General features: G+C 47.5%; 1 long non-coding RNA gene across 1 annotated transcript in view; it reads right to left on the bottom strand.

The window, feature by feature from the left end:
- Positions 1-16,300: 16,300 nt before the first annotated feature.
- LOC138562842 (uncharacterized) overlaps positions 16,301-17,677 on the bottom strand; it is a 63,510-nt gene continuing 62,133 nt past the window's right edge. The window contains exon 4 of the long non-coding RNA XR_011299352.1: positions 16,301-16,673. This is a non-coding gene — a long non-coding RNA (uncharacterized lncRNA). The remainder of the gene's footprint in view (positions 16,674-17,677) is intronic.

Consider the following 17,677-nt stretch of genomic DNA (forward strand, 5'->3'; position numbering starts at 1 on the left):
AAGGTTTTGATCCAGGAAAACAAGAAAAACAACCATGAGAGAAGGTAAGCACAGTCGAGGTGAATGAGAGGGTGAGGAGGCCAAGTGCAGGGGGAGCAAGAGATCCAGGGGTAGGAATGGCCATTGGCCATAGTCTCCTGCGCTAGTAGATGAACAGGTTAACAAAGAAATAGCTGTCAAAATTAACTTTGCATTTTGAGCCTTCTTATCTGATTGGGTTATCGCCTTACCATTCCATCTGTCGTTTTCTGCCAGCCCGTTGGGGAACTGTTGGATCGTTGTTTGCGGGCAGAAGTGATTTTCTCTCCATGTTTAATCCAGTTAGGGGAGTGTTTTGTTGAACGTTAAGGGTGGATTTACTAGCTATCTTAATGGCAGCTACCTTTAATAATGTTCTCCCCCGCCCCCGGCCCGAGTTTGCGCTTTTACTGTGGAAAATAAATCTTCATGCAAGGGGCACAGTTAACAGAAGATTGTAGGTGATTAAGTTCATCATTTTAATTTTGCAAGTCTGAACCAAGTTTGTTCTGCCGTGAAATAGTTAATGCTCTGTGTCTTTGAGTTCTACAGGGGTCTCGCTTTGGCAAAAGACAATATCCTACATTTGCCAGTCACATCCTTTGCTGTGTTGTGGGTCTTCGCTGGTGATGCCACCTGCCTGTGGAGCTCTCAACAGTGATTTTGCGCAATGTGTCCAACCTGCTAATCTAAGTGTCAAATCAAGAATGTTTTAACCCAAACTCTTCCCAACTGTAGCTTAGTGTTCTGTGCACCATCCTCAAGATCTTTATGTACATTAAAACTGTCCTTATGTGTTAATAAGTTGGACTGCACGTTGCTTGAAGGTGGCGAGGTGTGTCAAAGACATTCATAAATACCCCACCTGCAGAGAAGCATTGATAGTCACCCTCAGGAAAGCTGAACCATTTATGATGTGTCAATGTAGTTTTTAATCATAAAAAGGTGATAACCTTGCTCTTTTTCCTTTTTCTGTTTGGCTTAACTCACCACAGTATTTCAGGAATTCTAATGTCCAGATGCTCTCCCCTCTTCCAGATAAGTCCAAAGCCCTGCTCCTGCACCGGGCCAGTCGCTAGAACTGCTCTTTTTTAATTGCAAAACTGTAGCTATAGTTTTAGAAATACTCAGTATGCACACAACCCATGACCGGTTCTCTCTACCCTAAAGAAATATAGAGTCGAAGCAGTTTAACTGACATGTCCTTGCACACGTAATCTTTTCTTATTAAAAGTTCATGTCCCAATTGAGCTGGGTCTGTGGCTCAATGTGCTAATCTATCCACTGAAAGGGTCTGTGTTTGTCCTATTGTTTAAACTGCACACCGACATCCTTCGGAGGTCAATGAAATGACCATCCTTCGGTTTGGTAACGATATCCATCTGTTATCTTATCTACAAATCCAATATAACCCTGTTGGAATCAATTTGCACTATACAAACATATCTCTTAAGTTACTGGACTTTTTTGGGAGTCTATCAGCTCTATACGCTCCTTTATTGGCTTTCGGCCTACCGTGAGCCAGCATCAGAGGCACGGGCAATTCCCATCCAGTGCAGATGTGTGCCTCTAGCATATGCGGGCAAAGGAAAGGGGACCAGCTCAAGAGGCAAGGAGGCGACGTTGCACCTCAACTGGTGCCACCTGGACATAGATAAGAAAAACCTGTACCCTGATTGGTGCATGTGCCTTTTGCTTCCATGTGTACCTGCCAGAAAGTTTCTAGTGCAATTTGAGATTTCTCTAGGCCATTAATGTAGCTTGCATATTGGATCCTTAATGCTGCAATTTGCATAGACACAATTTCCAGCCAAACGTGTCAGTACATTGGAGATTAAGAATAGGTCCCTTCCCAGTGCTCATAGTGAGTTCCTTCTCTGGTGCTGGGTATGGCACTGGATATTTCTCATTTAGGTTCTGTTCTTTTTCATCGTGACACTCCTGCAGACTTGGGTGTTAATATTCCAGACGCTGGTGTGGCGCCTTCAGTTGATGTTCTTTTAACACCAAGGTTCACTTCTATTTCAGACATTTCTCCTACTTAGCATACAGGGCTAAATGTATTCTTGATAAGTCTTCAATGCCCAGTGTCTTATTTTTTATATACAGTAGCTGCCTTTTTGCTACCTCTATCAGGGGGCACTCATGTTGCAATTTCTCAGTGGATTTTTCTCACTCATCCTGTCTTATTGTTCCTCTGATGAGCAGGAGGGAAGGAGGTTGACCATTACAGCATCAGAATAAGATTGGTTGCTTGACTATCAGCCTCATCACGGGTTTGACAGTAACCCTTAAATGCAGCAGTAACGCTATAACCGCTGCATTTAAAGGTCTGCTAAATCATAGGTTTGGAAGGATTTACCCCCAGCTCTGAGCTGGAGGTTAATACGCCACAAATTTGCTGATTTTCAGCATGATTACCGCACGGTAATACCACCGATGGTAGTTGCGCTAAAAATTCCTGAATGTGAAATTCCTGAATTATCCCAATGTGGAATTCCCGTTCCACCAAAGCCGTGATACAGCGCTAACAGCACTGGGGGGTTTGGCGGTAATGCTATTGGCACAGGCAGTTTCCTAGCAGGAATACCGCCAGGATACTGCCCAACTCGTGATGAGGCCCTATGTCTTTTGCTTATTCATTGCATTTTCTTTCTAATAAGCTTATGATTACCATTTCACCTACTCCTGCCCAGCCTGACATTGAGGCAGCACCTATGTACATGGGTACTCCTATGGTATAACCTGTAGCTGCGTCTCTTGTGGTTGAGCCAACTGCTCCCCCTTAGAGGGGCTGACCATTTGGATACTACTTCTCTACTTACTCAGAGTGGATGAGCCATGTGTCCTCTTAAACATATTTTCCAGGAGTATAATCAGTTAAGCAACAGAGGATTTGGGGTTAGTATCACTGGAAAAGTCATTGGGTCTCATTACGAGTAGCGCAGTAAAAACGGGGTCATTACCGGCATGGCGGAATGAGCGGGTCCGTGCTCATATGACCCCGCTAATAGCGGGTGAGTGCGCGAGCACGCGCGAATCCTCATGCCGGTAATGGCCATACCGGCATGCCGCAAAAGGCACTCCAAGCCCCCGATAGCGCCATCACGGGACCCGCCGATACCGCCACCGCCTAGGAGGAACCCCTAAATACTGACCCGATAATACCAACATGCTAATACCGGGCTCGTAATCCAGGACCCGGAAATAACGTCATTGCGTCGGAAAGGGAAATGGGCCGGCGGTCATCTTTAAAAACACAATCCATTGCAATCCTCCAAAACCACCAGTTGATTCCTCGAGAGCTCTGTGCCAATCCTTCCAGAATGTCTAAAGCAACCAGGAAGACCACCCCTCGGCTGCGGAAACAGCGCTTTACCGAAGCAGAGCTAAATATGTTAGCTGTCACCCTTGCAGCACACGCAAACATAAAATCCCACAGCCTGAAGCGTGAGGTGCAGCAGCAGAAAAAGGACATGTGGCAGGAGGTAGCCCGCAAGGTGTCGCCCGTAGGAACCACCCCACGTAGTGTGAAGGACTGCAGGAAGCGGTGGGATGACCTCCGCTTGCGGGTGCGTAACATGGCAAGCAACAGGAGGGAGGCCATGGCCACAGGCGGGGGTGCCCACTCTCCTGTAAATATGACCACCTGGGAGGAGATTGCAAACTCATTCATCAGTCCAGAGACCATCAAGGTATTTGGGGAGATGGAGACGGGTGCGGCATCATCACCAGAAGGGGTGAGTGACCCTGCAGATCCCTGTAGGGGAAACCATGACGTAGCACAAGTGATGGGGAAGAGAGTCTAGGCAAGGCAATGCATGTCCCAACACCCACATGGACACATACAAGTCCAGATGGCGGCCCAAACCCTGCCAGACAGAAATGCATGCTGAGTGCCAATCCCATCGACCGTGCTCATGTAATACATCACACAAACCCCAATTCAATGGCATGCCACCTGCCATGCAGCGAATGCCTAAAGGCCCCCTCAGACTACCCTGTGTGACACACCTTTAAGACATGAATGCAGGATTAAATGAATAATGAACAGCTCCACAGTATGCTTCTGACATGTAACACCATCACTGATGCCCTGCATCTCTTCTACCCCCCAGGCACCGATGGTGAAGATGCCAGCGAAGACACCACGAGGGCATCCACCTCCCACCCAAAGAAAAGGGCTACCACCACCACCACCACCTCGGGGGCCGCCAAGCAGGCCACTCCTACAGCCAGTGTGCCTGACACTCGAGACCCAGCAGCCCACACCCACACCAGTGGAAGGGGAGTGCCTACAACCACTGGCTACCACTGAGGATGACTTGGAGGAGAATGTGGCCCAGGGGGAAGCCACGGTAGTGACATGTCCACCCACCCCAAGCCCTGTGTCCAGCCCTCACCCATCCACAGCAGTGCTGATCCCTGCCTCCATGATTCGGACCTGAGCCCCTTCCCGGAGGACAGCACCGAAGATGAAGGCCCCGTGAGCGCAGCACCCACCACTCCTGCTCCCACCAACACCTTCTAGTCACGTCTGGCGAGGGTGGAGGCCCGAAAGGAAACCATGTCGGAGCTCCTGCGGCAGTACATGTCAGATGGCGAGGACACCAGGCGGGAAATCGCCACTGCCATAGCGGGGACCGCTGCTGCTATCAACGCCAATACAGCTGCAGTGAATGCGTCGGCAGTGCTAAGGAGGGACTGCCTGGGGCAGTGACACAGGTACTTACGTCCATACTGCTCCACATGCAGCGGCCACGCCTCGCAGCAGCCGTGGACCCTGCCACCGACTCCTCATCAGCCACCACACCTGCTTCCTCAGTCCCCACCAGCCCTGTGCGTCCTACCAGGAGGAGTGCAAGGCACACCGGAATGCTGTCCCCAGACAGCAAAAAGTCCCGCAAGTAGTGTGGGCAGACAATGGGAATGGGACACATGGTTGGGGGTGAATGTGAGCATATAGTGGAATCGATTGGGGGGGGATTTGGGAGTTCACTGGGGGGGTTTGGGAGTTGACAGGGGGGGGGGGTTTGGGAGGGTAGTCACATTTTGGCTGTTTGATCCAATACACCCGTTCTAAGAAAAACATAACGGCTGGATATGGGTCATTTGGTGTGAATCCATTTATTGTATGACAGTGTTCAGTGCCCAAATCCCAACATTCCCTGTGTGCATGTCAACATGGACCGCGTGTGTCACTGCCAAATGTCTGTCAAAGGCCCTGTGGTTCAGAAGTATTCGTGAATCAGTGATTGGCATACTGCATGACCATCCTGTGCATCACGTACTGGCAGGGGTGCTGCTTCACCTCCGTCTCCATCCTCATCATCCTCTCCCGGTGCATGCATATCAATGTCAGGTGGCAGTTGTACATTTCTCCGGATGCACATGTTGTGCAGCATGACACAGGCCATGGTGATTTTCCCCACCTTCTCGGGCCTATAAAGGAGTGCTCCACCAGACCTGCTTAGGCAGCGGAACCGCGCCTTCAACAGGCCAAAGGTCTGCTCAATCACAACACGGGTACGGGTGTGTACCTGATTGTACACTCTTCATGGCTGTTTTGCGGGTTCCGCAGAGGGGTAAGTAGCCACGGCCTCAAGGGATATCCTCCATCACCTGCAAGCAAATACAAATAGGAGTGTGTCACTCTGAGCTGCCACCTTAACGAATCACAGTCATGGCCGCTGCTATTTGGTGTGGACATGCACATGTCCCTGTACATATGCACGAATGTCATCTCGATGCATACTATACTGCTATGAGGTGTGGTAGTCTGGATGGCGTTAAATAGATGATGCATGGTGAAATGACGCATGCTGAGGGGGATTTACTGTGGTTGTACAACAATGTTTAGCCTCCCATTAATGCTGTGTATACAACACAGTAGCCACATTGGCACAGTTGCAATCCTGTTCAGTAATGCATTGCTTGGCATTCACATGGTGGTCAGGTCGTGCGTCTTACATGTGGTCATTGACATGCGTTATTGGTCAGATGTGTGCCAATGATGTGTCATGTTGGGGGGGGGGGGGGTCAGGTCCGGTGTCATCGGTTGTGCGTACATTCTCCACTCATCGTCCATCTCGACCCAGGTGGGGCATGCATTTCCCCCCCCATCTCCACCCAGGTGGGGCATGCATTCTCCCCCATCTCCACCCAGGTGGGGCATGCATTCTCCCCCCCCCCAATTCCCACCCAGGTGGGGCATGCATCACAATACATCCCTACCCCAATGCACTGCCATGGCCCATTCACGCGACTCACCAAGCAGCCAGGCACGTGGTCCAGCATGTCGCTCCATGTGACGGGGTAGCGTGGAGTTGCGCAGCACCATGGCATTGTGTGTTGATCCGGGAAATAGGGCGCAGCAATGTGTGATGATCATGCTGGAGTCACATACCATCCGCACATTGATGGAGTGATATTGCTTGCGATTGCGGTACACCGCCTCTACGGAATGGGGGGACAACCAATTCGACATGGGTGCAGTCCAAGGCACCAACACAATTGGGCATGCCTGCCAGTGCATGGAAGCCTACTTTGGTGTCGGCTATCTCCTGGGCAGTTCGTGTTAGGGATATGTGGGTGCTAGCGTGCTTCAGGAAGGCATCCAGCACTTGGGTCAGCATGCGTGAAAATAGTGGTTGTGAAATGCCATGCAGTTGGCCCACTGTGTGCTGGTAGATGCCTGTGGCCAGGAAGTGGAGCACAGACACCACCTTTAGTAGCGGTGGGATGGCATTGTGTATTTCTATGAGGCTGGCAATGTCGTTGCCTATCATGTCCACTATGGTGGTGATGTTGTCCTGGTCCAACCGGTACAGGGTGTGGATCTGCTCAGGGGTTAAGTTGAATGGACTGGGTCTGATGCGAGGGATTGGCGGCTGCCTACGAGGGACTACTGCCTGCGCCGGTGGTAATTGCTGGGTCTGTCTCACCCTCCTTCTCCTCCTGCGTCTCCTCTGTGCTGCCTGTTGTTGCTGCTGTAGTTGTTGTAGTTGCTGTAGTTGTAGCAGTATAGGCATGTCCTCCAGCGTCATGATTGCAACAGCTAGTGGTAGCATTTTGGTGTAGTAAGGGGTGTGGTTTGTGGGTGTACTCATTTTATACTGGGACTGACTCCACCGAATCCACCTGTGGTGATTGTGTGCACCTGTGGCAGTTGGCTTGATTGCTGATTTCTGTTTGCGGGTGGTCCGCGATGCCTGTATGGCCAGCATTGTACAGCCCCCGATTATCGCCTTCGGGATGCCGGTATTTGCATGTCCGCGTGGGTTGTGATGTCCTCGTATTACCGGCATGCCGGTATTTGCTCCCAGAAGGGGTGCGTGTACGAGCACATGCCGGTATTAGGGGGCACAGTATGGGCGGAGCCTGTATTGGCGGGTTGTCGGGTCGGAATGCCCCGGACCCGTTAACGATGCCGCTATTACCATTCCACCTTCCTTTTTTAATTATTTCCATTCTCATGATGAGGCCCATTGTGTTTAGGATCGCTTGCCAGAATTTAACCCATGTACTCATCGCCTTTCTCCAATAAAAACATTTGCAGCATATTTGTGGCAAAACCCCTTTTGCAGAGTGGCTGTTTCCAAAAAATAAGTGATACTGAGACAGAATCCAACTATTCATTTTTTGGCAGCCTTCCAAAAAGCGACCATAGTTTTCAGTGAAAAGTAAATCTGTGTCTCTGGATATTTGTTTTCCCAGTTACCAGGCCTTGGTAGGGCACCGTCTGAATCCTAGTTTCTCACCAAACCTGGAAGTGGTAGGCACAGCAGAAATAACAATGACTTATTCCAATAGGTTTTCAGTCCAGTCAAGTCACTAAACTCATTTACCTCATCAGTTAACAGAGCAATATTTACCTTACATTTATAGATGTACAGCAGGAGGTCATCTGCTTAGAATGGTGTTAATGGCCACTGATTATAGAAAACAAGCCCCCTATATGTATGGACCTCATGCAAGAGGCCAGCTGAGGGTGCACTACCAATGGTAAATATTAATATGGATAGGGGACATGCACCCTCATCCTTTTCAGAACCATCAACACGAAAAACATTTCCATCATGTCAGATGCCTTTTGGCACCCAGCAACATAACCTACATCCAGGATATTTGGGTTTAGCCAGTTCTGTGAATACTCACCTGAATTTTTGTCTGGGTGGTCCTTCCAGTTATGAATATAGATTGGTCCAGCAGAGAAACCTTAGCCAGGAGTAGGGGAGTTGAGTACCATAAAGGATCTTTGTGAAGATGGTATTATCCAAGTTCACCTGTGACAAGAAGAGGCAGTAAAGATCATTTATGTTCCACTTAGCCAGCTTAAGGAATTACACTAATAAGCATTGTGTGGAATAGCTGTATAGTGGAGGGCCAGGGTTCAGAACATTTCCTCCATGCAAGTAAACACTGTTAGATTCCCTGTGTTAAAGATCCTCCACCTAGGCAGGATGTGAATGTGGTTGTGGATTTGGTTACCAGGACATCTATAGAGCCAACTGGCTCTTGTAAATGTGACTCTCTCTCCTGGTAGTCTCTCTTTGTGGTTGCAGTTCCTTCTACCAGTGGAGTAAGGGAGTGGTAGGCTCTATCCTAAATGAACCGTATACATATCTTCATGCTCAAAGTGGTGTTAAGGACAGTTCTCTATTCACCCCTATCGGAATTCCATTTGAGGTAGCAAATCTTTGTACACGTGTTTTAACATAGGACATGCATTTCTGCAGAACCTGGATGTGGCTGTGACTTTGAAGTTCTATTTAAACAGAACAAGCCCCTTACATAGGTCTCTAATTTGTGTTTCACCTGCCCATAATGTGGACAAAGAGATTGTTGGCTGACGAATGGAGTTGGGTTTATCCGACGTCTGCACTTTGCATTATTCTCCAATCCTGAGATACTTCATACACATTACAGTGGATCAAAACGATACATCTGCAGCTTGCTAAATGCCTTTATTTTAGGCCGGGCACTTCTACATACCTTGTTTGCTCGACATTTGTTGTCATACACGGTCACTCACTCTGTATTTGTAGGCTGTTTAATCTGTTCCTAGGGATCGGGTGACTTAGATAGCAATATGCATCCTCTTTAGTCGGTAGCTTTCCCTTCATAATCCCACATGGCCGTCTACTTGTGTAAGAGGCAGCGTCATCTTGTTGTAAAAACATAGGAACTGGTGGTTGGCCCCTGTTAGGGAGAATTCTCATTTTATGGCTAATTTCCCTCACCTAGTGAGTCCCCCAGCAGCTTTACTGGATTTCTGGAGTTTGTTTTTTCCACTTGGTAAGAGTGTGCCTCTTTTCCCCACTCTTACCTGTGTTTTGCCATGTGTACTTTATCTGTTTTTGTGATTGTGGACTCTGGAGTGCACCACTTCAGTAGCCCCCTTCTGTGTGTTACACGGCACCTTCAGTGCAGTGACACAGGGTTGTCTTTTAGACTTCCCACCGACTCAATTTCTGGGGCTGACTAGTCCCCCAGAAAAGGGTAAAGTTGCCATTTACTTTACTTAGTCAAATAACTACAAATCCAGTACACCCAACCTTACATGGAATAATGGAAAGAGTTAATCCTTAGCCCTTTTTTATCTGTCCCTCGTAGAGCTTTGTTTTGCTCTTTTAACATTTAGACTTGGCTGGTGGCAGTGGTATCTGCCCTAAATTTTCTACCGCGATTATACTATTTAAACGTGGTATTGTTTTAGGCTATTATATTAGCCTCGAACATAAACCCGCTTGACCAAATACTTTCTTTTGGCTCTGCTTGGGTTTATTCGCCATTTCTTTTTGTTAAAGTCCTTCTTGTGTTTTACTTTGCGCGGCAAACCAGGTTTGCCTTCTTTGTTCACTGTCTTTTGGCGTGCTTCTGCCAAGAAGCCCTCCTCTGGACGCCTGGGTGTCTAGGTGGGCTGAATGTGAGGGAGGGGTGTAGTCACCCACTGCACAGGGTATCCTAGGAAACCCAAGTCGCACTTTGCCATGATTGGCTGAGGTGGTTGTCCGTGCTGGACAACCACCCTGCTGTGTGATCGACAGCCATATGTCCTCCTTGCCGAAGCTCCAGGAACCATGGGTCTGCAGGAAACCAACAGGAACAACTGCTGTGGCATCAGCTTCTTCATTTGAATAAGGTACTGTGTTCTGCTTGAGGAATTAGGGTGAATCCCTTTTCTCCTCTTCCAAGGCTTGCCCTTGTCTTCCCTCCTTCTTATAACTTTTGCTACCTCTGTTGACAATATCCAAGTACTCCTGGCAACGCTGAATCTTGAACTGTTTGACTGTGTGATCCTCGACAACAGGAACCCGGTTCCACTTGACACTGGCTCCGGCCTATTGACTTTTGTATTTCTGTCAGCGAGTGTTCTCTGATTCTGTCTTCCTTGACAAAAGTATTGCATACGATTTTTGCCCCCAACTCTCTGGTCAGCCCAGGTGCTAAGTGTGTTTTGGCCCGGTAACGTTTCTTATCGCGGATATGCGTTTCTTTAATACGACTGAGTTGTCAAAAAGGGATTGCATATGTGTTCCCGGTAACGTCTTTTGATTCACAACACCGGTCTGCCAAAACACAAGGTACTTACTTACTTTGAGCTATTCTGTACCAAGAGAATGGATTGGTTGCAGTATATGTTATGTATTGTTTTGAATGAGTAAAGTGTTGTGCTTTACAGATGGTTTAAAAATAAATGTATTTTTTACCTGAAACCTTGAGTCAGTGTTTGCTTGAGTCCCAGTAATTGTGGTCCCTTTGTGTAATCTCTGCTACTGCTCATATACTCTTGAGATAAGCCTGGCTGCTCCGCTACTGCTACCACTTTAACATAGTAGTACAGGCTTGTACCAAAGGTGAACTGATCACTTGTAGTCTTAATTGTGTGTAGTGGTCCCCAAGGGCACTGCACAGGATTCTGGCTAACAGCCCCTCTGGAACAGCCCCGTCTAATTGTGTAAGATGTAAAACCATAGGAACTGGTGGTTGGCCCCTCTGGATGCATACCTAGAGGACAGGAAACCGCTGGGACCTGAAATAATGTGCAAATACAGAGGGCGTTCTAACTCTATAGCTGCAGTTCATAATAGAAGAGTATTCTGGACAGTCACAGTTCCCAACAACTTGTGAAGGGGGGATAGCTACAGACTAAGTGTTCCTGAATGACCATGAAAATAATATATCCTGAAGGCTCTAATGTGCACACATTCAAGCCTCCCCCTCGACCCTCATATCCAGTGCACCCATTCTAATGCATATCCCTTCTTTGGTGCCTTCCTGTCCTCCCTGGCATGAGCATTGTTTCACTAAACTCATATTGACCTTTTCACTAAAAGGGTTTACAGAAGTTGTGCAATAAATCACATTTGACAACAAATCCTCTCAAGGACATCCACCACCATCTGGTCTAGCATTTACACAACTCATTCAATCCATATTGCTTGCTTCTGAGAGTGAAAGCCATTTCCTTCCGGCCAGAAGAAAGGCCCGCACTGGGATGTTTGTGGCAATCATCCACAGCCAATGGGGCTAGGCCTTTCTGCATAGCTTGAGGGAGCCCACTTTGATGTACTTGTTTACATAGTGCAAAGCGATAGTGTTGTTGGATCAGCAGTCCCTCCATAGGAGCTGCAGTTGGAAAGCTTGCAGGGCCAGGCGCATGGGCCTCGGCTCCATGATGTGGAGTCATCGAGGTAGGCTCTGCAACCCGGCATCAAAGCATCTGTGATATCTGTGCTAAAAAAAAACGGAGTGCAAATGGCTCTCTCACCATGACATTTTCCTCCTTGTACCACCAGCTCAAGTCCTCCACCAACTCAATGCCCACCAGTGGATTGTCCTCAAGGGACCTAGCCAGCTGGTTCCTACCAAACTTGAGTTCCTTCATGCAAATATTTGCTTGATCTATAAGGATACATGAGGCCATAGCTGCAAGTTGGCCAGCTTTTCCAGGAGTTTACCTAGAAAATGAGAGATGGAGATCAGGCGAGTGTTTGCCAGACAGGAAGGATCAGCAGAAGGCTTTTTAGGGATGCACATGGGAGTGCTTCAGTAGAGAGGGGAAAGTTCCAGTGGCAAAGAAAGGCGAGGAAAGTAGAGGAGGGGCAAGGCGGCCAAAGGGGGCCTGAGAGAAGAGAGGAAAAGGGAAGTGAGGAAAGGATTGGGTTTTATTGTTGAAATGAGAAGCCAAAGCCGGGCAGAGGGCCTGGGAGGGAACGGGACAGACAGACTGCAGTAGGATTGGACAGCTACTTGCAGATTTGAAAGAGTTTGGCGATGTTAAAGGCCACAGAGACGCAGCCTTGAATATGGACCCTCTTCTTGGAGAGTGATTCTCTCAAAGATCCTGCAGTGCAGAGTTAAATACCTTTCTTCGAATTTAAACACATTTTTGTTGGGTTAATATCAGGAGAAAGTATCCAAAAAAGAAAGAAGCACTAAGTGTATAGGGGTCTGGAGAATACTCTGCAAGTAAATACTTGCCCAGTTGCTGTGCTGTAATGGTGAATAACAACATAAGGGGGTGAGATGAGCAGGCTTAACACAGAAGAAAGAAGGCCATTACAGGGGCATGTAAGGGGCGGCGTGCCAATAGGAAGATTACAATGGGGCAGGGAGGCAGCTAGTCACATGATGGTATCGCTCTTGCTTAAAGGGGTGTAAATATGGACTGCTGGATTAAAAAATAAGAAAAGGGAACAATGGCCCAGTTAAAATGGGCTTTGCACATGATACAGGCAGTCCAAAACTGCAGAAAAAAAGTAATAATCTGGGACACGATTTTATAAATGTGTGCAAAAAGGTAAATTCCACTTAAAAAACTGCAAAATGTACAAAAAAACACTAAATATTAATTCTATATTTTTTAGCAAAAATTACATTTGCTGCCATGCATTGCGCATCGACAGCACCTGTTCCAAAAAGGAATAGGGAATGCGCTAGTGTCCTGCATCCCATTTGTGAATGCACTTTCAACTCATCTTAAAGGCGCTTAAAACCGGAGACCAGTCTCTAAGCGTGGGACCAGGATTAAAAACTGTTGCTTCCAAGACAAACTCTGCCCCTAAGCTATCCTCTTGGCCCAAGATGAACTGCAACGCTCCCCGATTGCAAAATTGTGCAAAGGGAATGAAAAAGGGCGTGTCAGCGTGCACATCTTTCTTAAGCACATTCATGTGCCCTTTGGAAACGCAGTGGAACTTTTCTGGTGTAAACGAAGAGGGTGCGTGACTAAACAATTGGAGAATTGTGCCCATACTGAGCGCGTCCATCTGTAGATGGGGAGGGGGTACAATTCGATACGCCACAAATTGACAGGCACTAAATAAGCTTCCTTCCATCTACACAGCACAAGTGGGTAATGTGAAACTATTATGGTGTAGTTTATCTCATGGAAATATGAAACTGGCATGACAATTCTCTGGAAAATGAAACTAGTTTAGAATGCTTCTCCCAATGCAATGTGAAGTGGGGAAGGTAGTTTTCTGGGGCATTGATGGGGTAGATGCTTAATCCACTCTGTGAAACTAGGGCGTACGGTTCTTACTATGGGATGCTATCCGAGATGTGCCTATCATTTCCCCAGCATGCCCACCCGCAAGGTCTACCTGTACAGGGCCGGTGCTAGCACTAGACAAGGTTAGGTGCTTGCCTATAATTTGAGAATGTTGGAGCGGAAAATGCGGCAGACTGCAATAAGCACATTGTGTACCGTATTCTCTCTCGTCATCACGACTACGAGGCACTCTGTCAGCACTGCAGGTACCGCAAGGTTTGGGTTGGGTGTGGCAGTGCAGGGCTGTATGCTGCACCTGCGCACAGCATTTGCCCCTGTGAAAATATTGTTTCTTCTCTGTGTTAGGGAGACTTCTCATTATGTGGCTAATTTCCCTCACCTAGTGAGTCCCCCAGCAGCTTTGCTGGATTTCTGGAATTTATTTTTCCACCTGGTAAGAGTGTGAACCTTTTTCCCACACTTACATGTGTTTTGCCATGTGCATTTCTACTTTTTTTGTGATCTTGGGCTCTGGAGCACACCACTCCATGAGCCCAACTTTTTGTGTGTGCACCCTCAATGCAGGGACACAGGGTTATCTCTAAGGCTTCTCACTGACTCCATTTTTTTGGGGCTGACTACTCTCCCCAGAAACAGGTAAAGTTGCCATTTACTTTATGTAGTCATTTAAAATGCAGACCCAATACACCCCATCTTACATGGGGTATTGGAAGGGTTAATTCCTACTCCTTTCTGTCTGCGTCTCTTGGAGCTTTGTTTCGCTCCCTTAACACTAAGGCTTGGCTGGTGGCAGTGGTATCTACCCTAACCTTTCTACCGCGATTATATTATATAAACATGGTGCTGTTTTAGGCTATTATATTAGCCTTGAACATAAACCCGCTTGACCAAATACTTTTTATTTTGGCTCCGGTCGGTTTAGTCACCATTTATTTTTGTTAATCTCCTTGTGTTTAACTTTGCGCAGCAAACCAGGTTTGCCTTCTTTGTTCGTCAACCTTTGGCGGGCTTCTGTCCAGAAGCCCTACTTTGGCGTCTGGGTGTCTAAATGGGCTGAATGTGAGAGAGGGGTTTAATAACCCCCTGCACAGGGTCTCCTTGGAGACCCAAGTCGCACTTTGTGTCCATTGGCTGAGGTGGTTGTCCGGGCTGGACAACCCCCCTGCTGTGTGATTGACAGCCAGGCTGTGTGAATGGGGGATTTTCGCATACAAGGCATGACTCTTGGGCTGGAAGTCAGAGTCGCCACTGGAACTACACTGGAACTACAAGAACCGAAGAGAAGAGAAGAAGACGACGGCTGCTGCAACTCCCGAGTCCCGGTGAAGTCCTGCTGAAGTCCTGAGCTATCTACCCTTCAACGACAGAGAAGATCCAGTCCGGAGTCTTCTTCCCTTGAACCTGGTGGGACCAACCAGCTCACCTCCAACAGCCAGAGGATCCTCTTCTTGGTCGAAATCGCTGCACATACCTGGTCCTGTTTTAAAGGAGCGCACCTTTTATTCACTGTTGCTTTTGCTGCTGCTGGCTTCATCCCTGGGTAGTGCAGATCGCTCCAGACGTCGTCCTTGTCCCCACGACTGAAGCTCCAGGAACCGTGAGTCTGCAGGAACTACCAGGAACAACTGCCGTGGCACAAGCTTTTTCTTCTTACAAATAAGGTACTGTGTTCAGCTTCGAGGAATTGGGATGAACCCTTTTCTCCTCACCCAAGGCTTGCCCTGGTCTTCTTTCCCTCATATAACTTTTGCTTCTCTTCTGACAATATCTAAGTACTCCTGGCAATCTCGAATCGTGAACTGTTCTAACCTTGTGATCCTCAACAACAGGACCCCTGTCCCACTGACACTGACACAGGCCTATTGACTTTTATCTACGTCTTAGAAAGTGTCTTTTGATTCTAGCTGCCTTGACAAACGTATTGCCTATGATTTTTATCCCCAATTTTCTTGTGTTAATTCATGCGCTAAGTGTGTTTGACTACGGTAACATTTCTTCTCGCGGGTACGATTTTCTTTCGTAAGACCGAATTGTCATTACTGTCAAAAAGTGATTGCTCAACAACCCCCCGGTAACGTCTTTGTTTCACAACACCGGTCTGTCAAATCCAAAGGTACTTTCTTTGAATTGTCTGCACAAGGGCAATTGGTTGTGTGTGGTGTATTTGAAGTGTGGTTTTAATTTAATAGAAGTGAAGTGTTTTGTGAACAGATGGTCTAAAAATAAATGTACTTTTACTTTTTAACCAGAAACCTTGAGTCAGTGTTAGCTTGAGTCGCAGTAATTGTAGTCCTTTGTGTGATCTGTACTACTGCTCATTTGCTCTTGAGATAAGTCTGGCTGCTCCGCTACTGCTACCACTTTAACTGTGTAGTACAGGCTTGTACCAAAGGTGAACCTGTATTACCACTTGTGGTCTTAATTGTGTGTAGTGGTCCCTAAGGGTACTGCAGAGGATTCTGCCTAACACTCTGGACCATCAATGACCCGCCCTGCGCCATGGAGGGAGCCCTGCCTGAGAGAGACTATCAGACACACGCCCATATTGTTTTGTAATTGTCCTCTAAGGTCGGGGGCAGCAATAGCCAAATTGGGATGAAAAAGACCAAATTGGAGCTGAAGTTTGTGGATTGCAGGCCGACAGTGCTGGAGGAGCTGCAGGTGGGGTTGTGCCACTCTTATCCGTCCTGCTCCCCACCGACACCAATGACCTTCACACACAGCACTCTGCAACACTGAAATAACCACACGGGAGACCAGAAGTAGAAAGGATGGCATGTATTAAAAGCAGGAACCAAATGCCTGGGTGGACTGCTCTCCCACCTCAGGCCAGTTGCATCTTGATAGAGACACAGTGGCTACTCCAGTCCTCATTACTCATGTTACAGTTTTGCCCGCGGGCTGTGTCCGGGTCCATGTAAGGCATGTCGGGGCAAGCAATAAATGTGTCAAGGTTCCGAGAATATGGTCTTCCTGCGAACGGGGCAGTTTAGCCTTGAGGGTCTGGTTCAGCTTGTAGTCACGAACAGCGTGTACTTCAAGGAGATGCTTTCCCACCGCCTGAGGCATGTCCGTCATGCATTCAATAGCCATTGGGACCTTGCTGGCGCCAGTCCAACCTCTCCTTGCGCAGGGCCTCAAGAAAAGTAGATAAACACAGTTAGATCTTTGAACATTCACCCACTTTTCTCTCTCTTTTGTTGCCAAATATTCCACATTTCTGTAATCACTAATCCTTTCTGCCCTATACATTTTACAAGAGCAATACGACATGCATTACTTACCGTAATAGCATTTCCGATTATTGTACCTGCTTAGATTCACATGATGTGCATATAGTGCGACATCTAGTGGCAATTGTAGAGTACTGCATCTTGTGGGAGGTCGACATGGGCGTTCTTGTAACACTATCCCTTACGTGACATGTAGTGTACCCAAAATCCTTCAAGCATCGAGGTCCTTTCTGGTTGTGTTTTTTCTGCTGTGAGGGAGCCTATGACCATTGTGAGCGATTACAGAGAGAGAAGAGTAAGATGTCTATGTTCCTTCTACTCCGAGAGGGGTGTGGCATGTGAATCTAAGCCGATACAATCATTCGAAATGCTAGTACGGAAAGTAATGCAAGTCTTCTGATGCTTGTGAATCTGCTTAGATTCACGTGCTGTGCATAGACTAGCGAGCAGGAGCCACCGTTGGCGGTGGGATGTGTGAATGAGCAGTAGCAAAGAGATGTCTCAGTACTGCTGTTCCACCTGAGAATCAGACCTAGAATTAGTATCCAGGCAGTAGTTTTTTTAAAAGGTGTGTACAGCACTGCAGGTTGCTGCTTTGCAAATAGATTGAGAGGAACATTTGCAAGCCCCAGTGTCACGAGTAGTGTGCTTTAGGCTTGGAGGGCAGATCTCTCCTAGCCATAGTGTAGCACAGTGCGATGCAGTTTACAATCCATTGTGAAATGGCTGATTTAGAGACACAGTCCCCTTCTCTAGCAGCTGCCACTGAAATGAAAAACTGGTTTGTTTTTCTTAGTGGTTTAGTTTTTCTCCAGATAGTATACAACTGTTCTCCTCACAACCAGTGTGTGAGGCTTTTTTTCTGCCACACTGGTGGGGTATTTTGGAAGAAAGTGGGTATGTGTAT

The sequence above is a fragment of the Ambystoma mexicanum genome, unplaced genomic scaffold (assembly GCF_040938575.1).
Source record: "Ambystoma mexicanum isolate Mex_15411 unplaced genomic scaffold, UKY_AmexF1_1 Mex_scaf83, whole genome shotgun sequence".
Taxonomy (NCBI): domain Eukaryota; kingdom Metazoa; phylum Chordata; class Amphibia; order Caudata; family Ambystomatidae; genus Ambystoma; species Ambystoma mexicanum.